This window comes from Panulirus ornatus, chromosome 13 (genome assembly GCF_036320965.1).
Source record: "Panulirus ornatus isolate Po-2019 chromosome 13, ASM3632096v1, whole genome shotgun sequence".
Taxonomy (NCBI): domain Eukaryota; kingdom Metazoa; phylum Arthropoda; class Malacostraca; order Decapoda; family Palinuridae; genus Panulirus; species Panulirus ornatus.
Window position 1 is genome coordinate 17759730 of NC_092236.1, and position 15651 is coordinate 17775380.

Genomic DNA, 15651 nt, shown 5'->3' on the forward strand with positions numbered 1-15651 from the left:
CTAGTTGCTTCACATCTGATGCTGGGCGTCTAATGAAGTGAACGTATCATCAACGGACGAAGACCGTACAATCAATACCCTACACCGACAAAGAGCGTCCTAATGGCAGAGGTTACGCAAGTAGATATAAATCCTTGTTACCAGCGCGCTTCCTTGGGTGGCCACAAGTGGAAGTCTTTGATCAGCGTGATCCTAAATGGTAGGTTAAGAGCCTGGTTATCTTCATCACTGTCAACATACCTTTTTGTATTAGCCAACGTGGCAAAAAAAAAAGTATGGCCTTATATAAGCCACGCCTGTCAAAATGACAAATCAGTTGCAGGTTATTGAAACACATACACACACACACATACACATACACACATACACACACACACACACACACATACACACACACACATACACACACACACATACACACACACACATACACACATACACACACATATTATATATATATATATATATATATATATATATATATATATATATATATATATATATATATATATATATATATATACATATATATATTCATGTATTTATATTTTATCTATTTGTTATACTTTGTCGCTGTCTCCCGTATCAGCGAGGTAGCGCAAGGAAACATGAGAAGCGCGGGAGGTGGGCAGATTAGAAAGGGTAGTGAGTGGTGGGATGAAGAAGTAAGATTATTAGAGAAGAGAGAGGCATTTCGACGATTTTTGCAGGAAAATAATGCAAATGACTAGGAGATGTATAAAAGAAACAGGCAGGAGGTCAAGAGAAAGGTGCAAGAGGTGAAAAAGAGGGCAAATGAGAGTTGGGGTGAGAGAGTATCATTAAATTTTAGGAAGAATAAAAAGATGTTTTGAAAGGAAGTAAATAAAGTGCGTAAGACAAGGGGACAAATGGAAACTTCAGTGAAGGGGGCTAATGGGGAGGTGATAAGTAGTAGTGATGTGAGAAGGAGATGGAGTGAGTATTTTGAAGGTTTGTTGAATGTGTTTGATGATAGAGTGGCAGATATAGGGTGTTTTGGTCGATGTTGTGTGCAAAGTGAGAGGGTTAGGGAAAATGACTTGGTAAGCAGAGAAGAGGTAGTGAAAGCTTTGCAGAAGATGAAAGCCGACAAGGCAGCGGGTTTGGATGGTATTGCAGTGGAATTTATTAAAAAAAAGGGGTGACTGTATTGTTGACTGGATGGTAAGGTTATTCAATATATGTATGACTCATGGTGATGTGCCTGAGGATTGGCGGAATGCTTGCATAGTGCCATTGTACAAAGGCAAAGGGGATAAAAGAGAGTGCTCAAATTACAGAGGTATAAGTTTGTTGAGTATTCCTGGGAAATTATATGGGAGGGTATTGACTGAGAGGGTGAAGGCATGTACAGAGCATCAGATTGGGGAAGAGCAGTGTGGTTTCAGAAGTGGTAGAGTATGTGTGGATCAGGTGTTTGCTTTGAAGAATGTATGTGAGAAATACTTAGAAAAACAAATGAATTTGTATGTGGCATTTATGGATCTGGAGAAGACATATGATAAAGTTGATAGAGATGCTCTGTGGAAGGTATTAAGAATATATGGTGCGGGCGGTAAGTTGTTAGAAGCAGGGAAAAGTTTTTATCGAGGATGTAAGGCATGTGTACGTGTAGGAAGAGAGGAAAGTGATTGGTTCTCAGTGAATGTTGGTTTGCGGCAAGGGTGTGTGATGTCTCCATGGTTGTTTAATTTGTTTATGGATGGGGTTGTTAGGGAGATGAATGCAAGAGTTTTGGAAAGAGGGGCAAGTATGCAGTCTGTTGTGGATGAGAGAGCTTGGAAAGTGAGTCAGTTGTTGTTCGCTGATGATACAGCGCTGGTGGCTGATTCGTGTGAGAAACTGCAGAAGCTGGTGACTGAGTTTGGTAAAATGTGCGAAAGAAGAAAGCTGAGAGTAAATGTGAATAAGAGCAAGTTTATTAGGTACAGTAGGGTTGAGGGACAAGTCAATTGAGAGGTAAGTCTGAATGGAGAAACCTGGTGGAAGTAAAGTGTTTTAGATATGTGGGAGTGGATTTGGCAGCGGATGGAACCATGGAAGCGGAAGTGAATCATAGGGTGGGGGAGGGGGCGAAAGTTCTGAGCGCGTTGAAGAATGTGTGGAAGTGGAGAACATCATCTCGGAAAGCAAAAATGGCTATGTTTGAAGGAATAGTGGTTCCAACAATGTTATATGGTTGCGAGGCGTGGGCTATAGATAGAGTTGTGCGGAGGAGGGTGGATGTGCTGGAAATGAGATGTTTGAGGACAATATGTGGTGTGAGGTGGTTTGATCGAGTAAGTAAGAATAGGGTAAAAGAGGTGTGATGATAAAAAGAGTGTGGTTGAGAGAGCAGAAGAGGGTGTTTTGAAATGGTTTGGTCACATGGAGAGAATGAGTGAGGAAAGATTGACCAAGAGGATATATGTGTCAGAGGTGGAGGGAACGAGGAGAAGTGGGAGACCAAATTGGAGGTGGAAAGATGAAGTGAAAAAGACTTCGAGTGATCGGGGCCTGAACATGCAGGAGGGTGAAAGGCGTGCAAGGAATAGAGTGAATTGGAACGATGTGGTATACCGTCGACGTGCTGTCAATGGATTGAACCAGGGTGTGTGAAGCGTCTGGGGTAAACCATGGAAAGTTCTATGGGGCCTGGATGTGCAAAAGGAGCTGCGGTTTCAGTGCATTATACATGACATCTAGAGACTGAATGTGAACGAATGTGACCTTTGTTGTTTTTTCCTAGCGCTACCTCGCGCACATGCGGGGGGAGGGGGTTAATTCATGTGTGGCGGGGTGGCGATGGGAATGAATAAAGGCAGACAGTATGAATTATGCACATGTGTATATATGTATATGTCTGTGTGTGTATATATATTTATGTATAAGTTGAGATGTATAGGTATGTATATTTGCATGTGTGTGTGTGTGTATATATATATATATATATATATATATATATATATATATATATATATATATATATATGTATATATATATATATATTTTTTTTTTTTTTCCTTCCAAAAGAAGAAACAGAGAAGGGGGCCAGGTGAGGATATTCCCTCAAAGGCCCAGTCCTCATCCTCTGGTCTTAACGCTACCTCGCTAATGGGGGAAATGGCGATTCATGTGAGAATATATTTATATATATATTTATATATATATATATATATATATATATATATATATATATATATATATATATATATGTATAAGTTGAGATGTATAGGTATGTATATTTGCATGTGTGGACGTGTATGTATATACATGTGTATCTGGCGGGTTGGGCCATTCTTTCGTCTGTTTCTTTGCGCTACCTCGCTAACGCTGGAGACAGCGACAAAGCAAAATGAATATGTATATATATATATATATATATATATATATATATATATATATATATATATATATATATATATATATATATTGCGGATCAATCAGAGATCCTCGGGGTGTTTGCAGATCTGGGTCTTGAAAACGGAAGGTTAGAAGGAAAAAGAAAGACGTGAAGGAAGATAGTTCCAGAGCCTCCATGTACGAGGAAAGGAAGAGGCATCATAGCTGCCAGTCCCTGTGTGGCTGGATAGTTTATCATGTACTGCAATCATGTTAGACTCACGTTATAAACATAACTCTACGGTCTCTGAAATCTCCACTTCTCTGAAAGGCCGAACAACTCCGAAAAATGAGACTACTTTTGCCGTTCCATACCAACCCGAAGTGTCAGAGCTCAATCTTTTTTTTCATTTATAGTGACTGGACCGGCACTGGCAAAACATGCCCCAATCAAAGGCTACTTCGTGTAAAAGTGAGAGAAAAAGAAAGTGGAAATTAATCAGTGTTCCGAAGGTGTCTGTAGACCTGACTCTTAATGGAAGAAAGTTTACAGAGGTGGCGAAAAACGGGAGGAAGAAGAGAAATCCAGAGCTTAACCGTTCGAGGGAGGAGGGAGGCATCATGAAAGTTAATCCTCGAATGGATGAAGTTACTCCAGAATCCGAGTAATGCTTTTAAGTTACCGCACGTTGGCCTTGAAGGCAGTTATCAGTCCACCACCAAAGCCCACCCCAACCTTACACTTAGTTCACCGTGCTCCTGGAAAATAGGCGACCCCAGCAGCATCATACAGGGTACCAAAGCTTAGCCTTAAAAAACCAATGAAGGCCACCTTACAACGTCCAGACTTGCTGCAGCTTCATGCAACACCTAAAGCTCTCCAGTTTCGGGTGTACGTACGTCAGAATTTGGGCCAGGGTTTAGGCTACTGTACTTTGGCCCTGAAGGCCATTTTGAGGCTACCAAAGGCAACCTTGGTCCTAAAGATAACACCTGACTACAGTTATCCAATATAGTCGACCTAACAGCCACAGTTTATAATGAAGGTACCTAAGGATCAGAGACTGGATTCAAGGGTGCCGATGCCCAGCCTTAGAGGCTAACAGAAGCCACCTTTCAAGGAAAAATCTTATTACAGCTTCATGGAACTCAATCAGTTCTGAAGTGACCACTTATTACAGTTTTTCAACACAAGGCCAATTGAAAGCCAAAAAAATGTCATTCTGATATAAAAGCTTTTTGGCAAAAGACATTTTTCCCAGTCATCGCCAGATAACCCTACTAGTACGTGTGTGTGAATATATATATATATATATATATATATATATATATATATATATATATATATATATATACATATATATATATATACATATATATATATATATATATATATATATATATATATATATATATATATATATATATATATATATATACATGCGTATGTGTGTGTGTGTGTGTGTGTGTGTGTGTGTGTGTGTGTGTGTTTGGAGAGAGAGAGAGAGAGAGAGAGAGAGAGAGAGAGAGAGAGAGAGAGAGAGAGAGAGAGAGAGAGAGAGAGAGAGAAGCAGACAGACATACAGAGAAGAGGCGCGGCAGGACAGGGTTAGAGCAGGACTCGGCAACTCATGGTCGCCGCAGATAACCAGACGAGTGGTGGACGAGATAGTGACAAGTTTGGTCGGGGTACAAGAAGCCACGCTGGTCACTCACAACTCTCGCCGTCCAACGCCATCCACGTTCTGAGTGCTGGTTGAAGTGGGGAAGGTGTTTTAACTACGACTACTACTATCGCTATCATCATTAATGACTAGATAAAGATAGCAATGAAGAGTTGGGATACTATTATAACTACTGTTACAGTGATACGAGTAGTTTTGATAACTTGTTTCTTTCCCTACACGTCGAAGCTCTGGAACACTCTACCATCTCATGTTCTTACCCATAACTATGATCTGGCACTTCCAAAAGACAGGTCTTTCACTTCCCCCAAAACTTGTAGATACTGTCCCTTGTCTTTTCTTTTTCAGTTTCATAATCCTCTCTATATTTCAGTTAAGGCCCGTAATTGATGTGGACTTTTGTCCATGACTGGAGCCTTCAACATGAAAAAAAGTGATAGCAATAGTAGTAGTAGTAGTCGTAGTATAGCTGCAACAAATGAGTGGGTGTTCAAGAATGGGAAGTATGGTACTTCCAATGAGTAATCAATGGTAAGTGTTACAAGAGATATAGAGCAGGTAAGCTGAAATACCGGCAGTCGTAGGAAAAGTACCTGAGTGAAAGGTGGAATTAATGGTAGAAACATCTTTTTTTCAATAAGAAGTGTGTGTGTGTGTGTCTGCAAGATATATATATATATATATATATATATATATATATATATATATATATATATATATATATATATATATATTTGCTTTGTCGCTGTCTCCCGCGTTTGCGAGGTAGCGCAAGGAAACAGACGAAAGAAATGGCCCAACCCACCCCCATACACATGCATATACATACGTCCACACACGCAAATATACATACCTACACAGCTTTCCATGTTTTACCCCAGACGCTTCACATGCCCTGATTCAATCCACTGACAGCACATCAACCCCGGTATACCACATCGATCCAATTCACTCTATTCCTTGCCCTCCTTTCACCCTCCTGCATGTTCAGGCCCCGATCACACAAAAGCTTTTTCACTCCATCTTTCCACCTCCAATTTGGTCCCCCACTTCTCCTCGTTCCCTCCACCTCCGACACATATATCCTCTTGGTCAATCTTTTCTCACTCATTCTCTCCATGTGCCCAAACCATTTCAAAACACCCTCTTCTGCTCTCTCAACCACGCTCTTTTTATTTCCACACATCTCTCTTACCCTTACGTTACATACTCGATCAAACCACCTCACACCACACATTTTCCTCAAACATCTCATCTCCAGCACATCCATCCTCCTGCGCACAACTCTATCCATAGCCCACGCCTCGCAACCATACAACATTGTTGGAACCACTATTCCTTCAAACATACCCATTTTTGCTTGACGAGATAATGTTCTCGACTTCCACACATTCTTCAAGGCTCCCAGGATCTTCGCCCCCTCCCCCACCCTATGATCCACTTCCGCTTCCATGGTTCCGTCCGCTGCCAGGTCCACTCCCAGATATCTAAAACACTTTACTTCCCCCAGTTTTTCTCCATTCAAACTTGCCTCCCAATATGGTGTGGGAGGCAAGTTGTTAGAAGCAGTGAAAAGTTTTTATCGAGGATGTAAGGCATGTGTACATGTAGGAAGAGAGGAAAGTGATTGGTTCTCAGTGAATGTAGGTTTGCGGCAGGGGTGTGTGATGTCTCCATGATTGTTTAATTTGTTTATGGATGGGGTTGTTAGGGAGGTGAATGCAAGAGTTTTGGAAAGAGGGGCAAGTATGAAGTCTGTTGGGGATGAGAGAGCTTGGGAAGTGAGTCAGTTGTTGTTCGCTGATGATACAACGCTGGTGGCTGATTCATGTGAGAAACTGCAGAAGCTGGTGACTGAGTTTGGTAAAGTGTGTGAAAGAAGAAAGTTAAGAGTAAATGTGAATAAGAGCAAGGTAATTAGGTACAGTAGGGTTGAGGGTCAAGTCATATATATAAAGAGAGAGAGAGAGAGAGAGAGAGAGAGAGAGAGAGAGAGAGAGAGAGAGAGAGAGAGAGAGAGAAATGTGGACAAGGAAAGGGAAATAAGGACAGAGACAAAGATGAAAACCAGCACAGAAGACAGGTAGCCCGAGGGACATATAGACAGATCATGAAGCATGTATCCAGACAGACAGAGAAAAGACACATTAAAAGAGAACAGAACGAGCAAATATAAGGAAAAATAATGTAAGCAGACAGAAATTAGACGGACAGACAATGATGATATTGAAGAAAGAAAAGGAAACAGACATATAAAGATGAATTCCAGGCAGCGAGGTGGGGGAGGGGGGGAAAGGAGTATTTTCGAGACAGAACGGTTGCCATATTCCTCCTTTAACCCCAGCCTGAGCCATCTGTCTGCTCAGGTACATGTGAAGCTAATTAGTGAGGAGAGATTTTGCATGACGCTCTTCACTCGCGCGTAAAATCCCTTATTTTCTACGAAGTCGCGCTGGGAACTGAGGATGAGATTGGAGTGGGACGGGAATAACGCCGAGGCAATATTTTCGGAAGTTTTATATTTTTGAACTGACTGATTTTTTTTCTCCCGATTGGTTACTTTCGTCGCCAAAAAGTCTATATTTATTTTGGTAGAGAATAAAGTGCTTATTGCAGTTTGAAGTTTTTCTTTTTCTTTAGATTGTTGAAAAAAGAAATTTCGAAAAAACTGATTCTCTAAAGCTATGTTTTGAACATGACGGTACCCATGAGGATGATGGCACGATCCTCGAGTAAAACCTCGAAGATACAGCCCTTGAGTACGTGGGGCATCAGGCCAAAGGCCAGTCCATCCTACACAAGGGTCATATAGTCGTGCACAAGGTTTGTACCGTCGTGTTCACAAGGACTTGTACCGTCGTGTTCAAAGATTACACCGTCGTGTTCAAGGATCGCACCGTCGTGCTCAAGGATCGTACCGTCGTGCTCAAGGATCGTACCGTCGTGCTCAAGGATCGTATCGTCGTGTTCAAGGATCGTACTGTTGTGTTCAAGGATCGTACCGTCGTGTTCAAGGATCGTACCGTCGTGCTCAAGGATCATATCGTCGTGCTCAAGGATCGTACCTTCGTGCTCAAGGATCGTACCGTCGTGCTCAAGGATCGTATCGTCGTGCTCAAGGATCACACCGTCGTGCTTAAAGATCGTACCGTCGTGCTCAAGGCTCGTACCGTCGTGCTCAAGGATCGTACCGTCGTGCTCAAGGATCGTACCGTCATGCTCAAGGATCGTATCGTCGTGCTCAAGGATCGTATCGTCGTGCTCAAGGATCGTATCGTCGCGCTCAAGGATCGTACCGTCGTGTTCAAGGATCGTATCGTCGTGCTAAAGAATCGTACCGTCGCGTTCAAGGATCGTATCTTCGTGCTCAAGGATCGTATCTTCGTGCTCAAGGATCGTATCGTCGTGCTCAAGGATCGTACCGTCGCGTTCAAGGATCGTATCGTCGTGCTCAAGGATCGTACCGTCGTGCTCAAGGATCGTATCTTCGTGCTCAAGGATCGTATCGTCGTGCTCAAGGATCGTACCGTCGCGTTCAAGGATCGTATCGTCGTGCTCAAGGATCGTACCGTCGTGCTCAAGGATCGTATCGTCGTGCTCAAGGATCGTATCGTCGCGCTCAAGGATCGTACCGTCGTGTTCAAGGATCGTATCGTCGTGCTCAAGGATCGTACCGTCGCGTTCAAGGATCGTACCGTCGTGCTCAAGGATCGTATCTTCGTGCTCAAGGATCGTATCGTCGTGCTCAAGGATCGTACCGTCGCGTTCAAGGATCGTATCGTCGTGCTCAAGGATCGTACCGTCGTGCTCAAGGATTGTACCGTCGCATCCACAGAGTTAATAAATGTCTTCGGGAATTCACCCAAGCCGAGTATTTTATTGTATGCTCATACGACATATATGCTTATATGACATATATTTTTTAAACGTGACACTCACAGCGGTGGGAACATTTGTAATATGAACCTCAGGAGGGTACGCAGGAATACATTAAAATACAGTTTAATCTAACTAAAGTTATTATCAAGTTCTCTCTACAAACATTTGATGTACACAGTCATTCTTGTCATATATGGGGAAAAAATCAAAATTCTGTATAATTACAATGAATTCAGATGTCTATGAGTATGGAAGATGGTGCTAACTAAACATAATCCAGGATGATCCTGCCTACTGTAGCTTTAATAATATGAAAAAAAGGAGAAAAGAAGAAAAGCTGTTAATGAAACAAACTAAAGTTGAAGAAAAATAGAACTTTTTATGAGTCGTCCAAGTTAGGAACATACCTCAAACTTTTAATGGGATTTCAAAAGACGAAACAAATAATATAAACCTTAAACTAAACGAAAAAAAGTATATATATATATATATATATATATATATATATATATATATATATATATATATATATATATATATATATATATATATATATCATCTCTACTGATAAAGTTGAAGAACCATCAAGATGTTAATTTCAACGCAGCATAACATGTCACTGCTACTCTTTAAAACCATGAAAATGCCTCCCAGGTGCAGGCGCTGGTTACCCACGAGCTTATCCAAACCTGGCGCAGCAAGAAGGTAAGATCGTGACCCCTCCTGGGACAAGATGATGATCAATTTCGAAATTTGGTCGCTGAATGGAGAATAAGCTGTAAAAAAAAAAAACTGGACAGCTTGTTTCACAGCATTTGTTGACTCGTGCATGTGGTACGTGAGGGTATGTTAAATCATACAGTTCATTTCTTAAGAAGCGATGGTTCCTGTATTTCTTTATATCAATGTTTGCGATAAGATTCTGACTAACACATAGATCACTCATCACAGCCAAATCCTACCAGGCATCAAAATCTAATACTCTTTTCCATTAAAATCAAACAGTCCCTTGCATCAAAATCAGTACTCACTGATGGCGCAGCGATCAGAGATACTTCCTGTTATCAAATTGAAAGACCTCTTGACGTCATCAAATGCTCTCTGGAATCAAAATGAACTACTCCCTAGCAACAGCATCAAATGCTTCCTGAAGTCAAAACCAAGCACTCCCTAGCATCAAAATCAAATGAACCCCGACATCAAAATCAAATACTCTTTGGCCTCATAGTCAAACACTCCTTGGCGTCATGATCAAATACTTCCTTGCGTCAAAATCAAACAGCCCTCCAGGAATCCACGGGTTCTGGCTCGGTTGTTTTAGTACAATATGCGGGTTCCTCTTCACTAGCTTCAAGCTCTTCATTTCTCAACGTCAGCGTGAGAGGTGGCCCAGTTATTTTGATGGCATCTCTATTAATTACGTCATCCCAGTCAGCTGCGTCAAATTCAATTTGCGGGACCAGGAACAGTTTCAGCTTAGCATTTTAGCTTGACTCATTCCTCACCTCCAAGGACCATTTGAATGTCTCTCTCTCTCTCTCTCTCTCTCTCTCTCTCTCTCTCTCTCTCTCTCTCTCTCTCTCCCCTGCTTTTGTCTGGATCAGGCAGCAACGCTAAAAGAATGTCGCTCGTGCATGCTAAGTATGCATGACGGGTTATCTATGGCACGACGAATGGTCCTTATCCCACTGGATAAATAGCACGAGCCATTTGGTTTCCACGGGACATTGCTTCAGGCCACATATGCTGTAAAGCTTACATGTGACAGCTGATCATTCTGGTCCACAGTCGTGGGAAATGTGGCAGCGGTGCTCCCAGCTGGGTCTTGCTGATGTAAAATCTAAAGATCTTTTTTTTTTCTTCCTCTTCTTTCCCAAGTGTCAGCCATCTCAGGTTGTTGATTAACCCTGTTTTTTTTTCTCTCTTTTTTTTCCTCAAAGGTGGAGGGGATGGGGGGGGGGGGGGGGGGGTGAGATTCTCAAGCAAAGAAGGAGGCGCAATATCTTCAGTCAAAGGCAGCGGCGCTAAGATTCTCAGGCAAAAGGGGTAAGATATTCAGGCCCAGACAAAGGGTCAAGAACTTCAAGCAAAGGTAAGAGCGCAAGATCTTCAGGCGATGGCGCAGGATCTCCAGGCTAGCGGGTAAGATCCCCTGCTGCCAAAGGTGCATGATCTTTAATAAGCAAAGGTGCGACGGTGTTTGACACACACACACACATATACGATGTAATGAAATACTATCTAATACTACCCACGACTCATCTGTGAAATATCCCCCCCCCCCCCTCTGAAATATGAGAGTTTTCCCACCCACATTTCCACAGTACAGTAACGAAATTCCGCTGCAGTTAACAAGAGCTCGGATCCCCCCGACAATGAATTGAAAATGTATTTACTTTCGGGAAATTGAATGGAATAAGCATACAGTGGCATTCACTTTGGGCACTAGAAGTGGCTTTCCCATTTCCACGAAGTGTAAAACCATCCAAAACTACATTGCATATATGGAAGAAAACACACTCCTGCCCTAAAAAAAAAAAAAAAAATCTTTCACTTTGATAAATATATTTTTTTAATCTATTTACCTTATCTATCAGTTTGGTGTGTTTCTTTACATCTCTTCTCCCTCACATTCGCCTTTCGCTCTCACTGAATGGAATACAGTACAATATTTCAAGATATCTTTTTATCTACAAACTTGTCCTTTGAGATGGTAATGATCATGGGTTGTTACTTAATGTTGTAATGGCCGAGAAGTCGCCACCATTCACTGATGCAATATATAAATGTAAATATATTATATATATATATATATATATATATATATATATATATATATATATATATATATATATATATATATATATATATATATATATATATATATATATATATATATATATATATATATATCCGGAAATAAAGGCGATGAAATACTAACCAAGTTTCTCCTTCATGTCGTAGAAGGTAAAATGAAGATTGGAGGGCTGGAAATCACTCCCCTCTGTATCATCACTTTTCAACAGAAGGAACACAAGATTTCTAAATTCAAATCCCAATCATTTGTTGCTGACACTTTCTCGCGAAGCCGATATATATATATATATATATATATATATATATATATATATATATATATATATATATATATATATATATATATATATATATATTTCATGTGTGGCACGATGGCGGCGAGAATAGATAAAGGCAACATGTATGAATATGTACATGTGTATATATGTATATGTCTGTGCATGTATATGTATGTATACGTTGAAAATGTATGTGCGTGTGTGGGCGTTTATGTATATACATGTGAATGTGGATGGGTTGGGCCATTCTTTCGTGTTTCCTTGCGCTACGTCGCTAACGCGGGAAACAGCGTCAAAGTATAATAAAAAAAAAGTATATATATATATATATATATATATATATATATATATATATATATATATATATATATATATATATATTCCGAACACACATGTAACAAAAAGATTAAACAGAGGTAAGGGGAAAAATCCCCGTTATGGTAAATATATCCCGTAAAAATTCCCCAGCTTCACAATAGGATGCCAGATGTACGACCGTGTTCGTTAGTGGAAGGACAAAAAGACTGGTGGATGATGCGAATACCGCAGTGAATACGACCTCTTAATTAATATAGTTTTCCTGGAAAAAAAAAAAACTGCATCAATGTGTTCAACGTGAAATATTTCAGCTGCGTAGGAACGAAGGCAAACTCTTTGTGTGTGGGTGTTATGAATGTATGGTTAACCCGTCTGTTTTTGTTTTCTGTAATATATTTGTGATTGCATGTGTTGCTGTGTGGGTGTGCACGTGTTTGTATCCACGTATCTGTATACACATACCTGAGTGTATGTACTCTAGTATATGTATATTTTGTTTATGTGGATACTTTCAAGCTAACCTTGTCTCATAAGCCTTGGTTCCGCTAATATAAGGGCGCCCCCCATATACCACATCAATCCTCTAAACCATTCTGTTTTCCCTTGATCATTCTCTTTTTGGTCGGCCCTTTAAATCAGTCTGTGCTTACTACCACACTCCTTCCCTCTGGTGTTATTCCTCACATGATATACCTGCCTCACATCGAACTTCGTCCTCAAGCATTTTTTTGCCAACACGTCCAACTTCTACCTTTCTTTTGCATTCAGTCGCAAGACTCGCATCCATAAAGCACAGTAAGGACTACTATACTCACCTTTGCTCTAACAGACACCAACATATTCCTGAACACGCTCCGTGATGCACCCAGGACCTTAACCCCGTCACCTCAACCTGTGACTCATGGCTCCATCCGCTGCTACGTCCACTACCAGGGACCGAAAACATTCCACACTCTCCCGATACCCTCCACTCAAAGCATTCCGTCTCACCCCCTCTCCCTGCTGCATCTGACTGTCTTCCAACTGTTGATATTTACCAACGCTCTCCATTCAAACACCCTCTCACTGCATTCAACTTCTGAAGTTTTCTCTCTGGAGTCTTCCACCACAACCGTAATATCTGCAAACAGTGCCTAATTCATCTCCGATTCCTCCCCTCCCCGCGCTCTCCCCACACCAAAAGCATACCGCGGGCCCGTCCCTCTTTCTAATACCTTCGCTGTCACTCCTACTCACTAACCAGAACATACACAAATTAAACAATCGCCGTGACATCAAACATTCTTGACGAAGACCTGCCTTTACGGGAACCATTCACCCTTCTCCCTTCCTACTCGCCTTACACTCCCGGTAAAACCTCTTGATTACATTTAACAACTTTCCATATATTCCTCGTTTGTAGCACCTTCACAATGCCTTTCTGTCACTCCTATCATATGCTTTTCTCTGGTCCAAAAATAGCAACATATGGTTTGTGTGTGTATGTTTAAAATATTCATTTTGTAATGTAAAAATCTACAAGCCACGTTATCAATTTCAATGTATCCTTTCCGTAGTTTGATACTACAAATAAAGGGGTTCTCATATCTTCTAAACAGACTTCATATAACTGCAAGACCTTGTGTAGCAAAACACTAAAATATATTTCATTCTGCATAAATCCTGTAACGCAAATCGTTATTCGATAAAAACCTTCTTTCCGAATCTACGCCGAAATTACCTTTATGTCAGCAGTTCATTTACGAGACAGATTTCAATTTTGCCAAATGTATATTGTGGGTGATTCCTCCCATCTATGGTAATGCTGGCCATCGCTCTGTGCACTCTTATCCTAACTGAGCAACGACAACCTTGGAATCGTAGTATCGGAAGCAAATATATTCCGTAACCATCGACGATTTATTCAGCCAATAAATCACATCCGGATATAGACTGGCCCATATGCGATGGGAGGGAAGATAATTCAATAGAAACTGTGTCCTCTCTCTACTTCTCTCTGTCTCCCTATATATATATTTAGGATCCTCCTAAACAAACCAGCCCATAACTAACAACCTAACATCGAGTACATATCAAAAGCTGCCTAAATCTTCAGCAAGTCAATACACATAGTACTCTCAAAACATATCCACACTAAAACGAACCGACAAGTGCTACGTGAATACCACCTCAACAGACATACACCCATCTGAAACCACACTCCCCAGACAGATACGAGTCACACTTTCCCGTCTACGCTGAGGACATCACCTAACCCTACATTATGACAAACATCGACTCAACACATTCCAAGCGCCTTCTGATCCTTTGCCCTGCACTCTCCCCACACTGAATACACACCCATCACCACACTTTGTGATCTATGATCCAGCCCGGTGGAAGTTGCCGGCCTCTTGAGCGCTGCTCCCCATAAAAGATGAAAGGGACTCTTGGGACAGGATGCAAGTATAATCATGTCATCTTTCACCGAAATGATTAATCATTCATTCATCCTACTAGTGTCCAATATAATATACCTCGAATATCATCAGACTTAATTCTGAGCGCTAAGTAATGCATGAACTCTGTCTCTCTCTATACATCCATCTATCTATTCTCCTTTTCTCTATACTCCCTCTCCCATCCTCCACAATTTCACCCTCTACCCTCTCCAGGGGACGCCACGGTACGGAAGCTAAAAACACTGGGAATCTAGAGCGACAAATAAGGCAGACTAATATTTCATCTCTTGGGTCATTAGAGGTCAGTGCGTGGAGACTGTAGGGGCGAGAATGGTTATTTCTGGAGAGGGGAGTGTGGCCCTTAGATCATCCCGGCCTGACACTGATAGGCGGTGATGGTGGCCTCTGGCGACTCTCTACTTTGCCGTGTGCTCCAGTTATTGTCTGAAGGTACGTGAGGATCCAGGACTTGCCATATACCATGACTGTGTATATATATTTTGAAGGTTTGTTGAATGTGTCTGATGACAGAGTGGCAGATATAGGGTGTTTTGGTCGAGGTGGTGTGCAAAGTGAGAGGGTTAGGGAAAATGATTTGGTAAACAGAGAAGAGGTAGTAAAAGCTTTGCGGAAGATGAAAGCCGGCAAGGCAGCAGGTTTGGATGGTATTGCAGTGGAATTTATTAAAAAGGGGGGTGACTGTATTGTTGACTGGTTGGTAAGGTTATTTAATGTATGTATGACTCATGGTGAGGTGCCTGAGGATTGGCGGAATGCGTGCATAGTGCCATTGTACAAAGGCAAAGGGGATAAGAGTGAGTGCTCAAATTACAGAGGTATAAGTTTGTTGAGTATTCCTGGTAAATTATATGGGAGGGTATTGATTGAGAG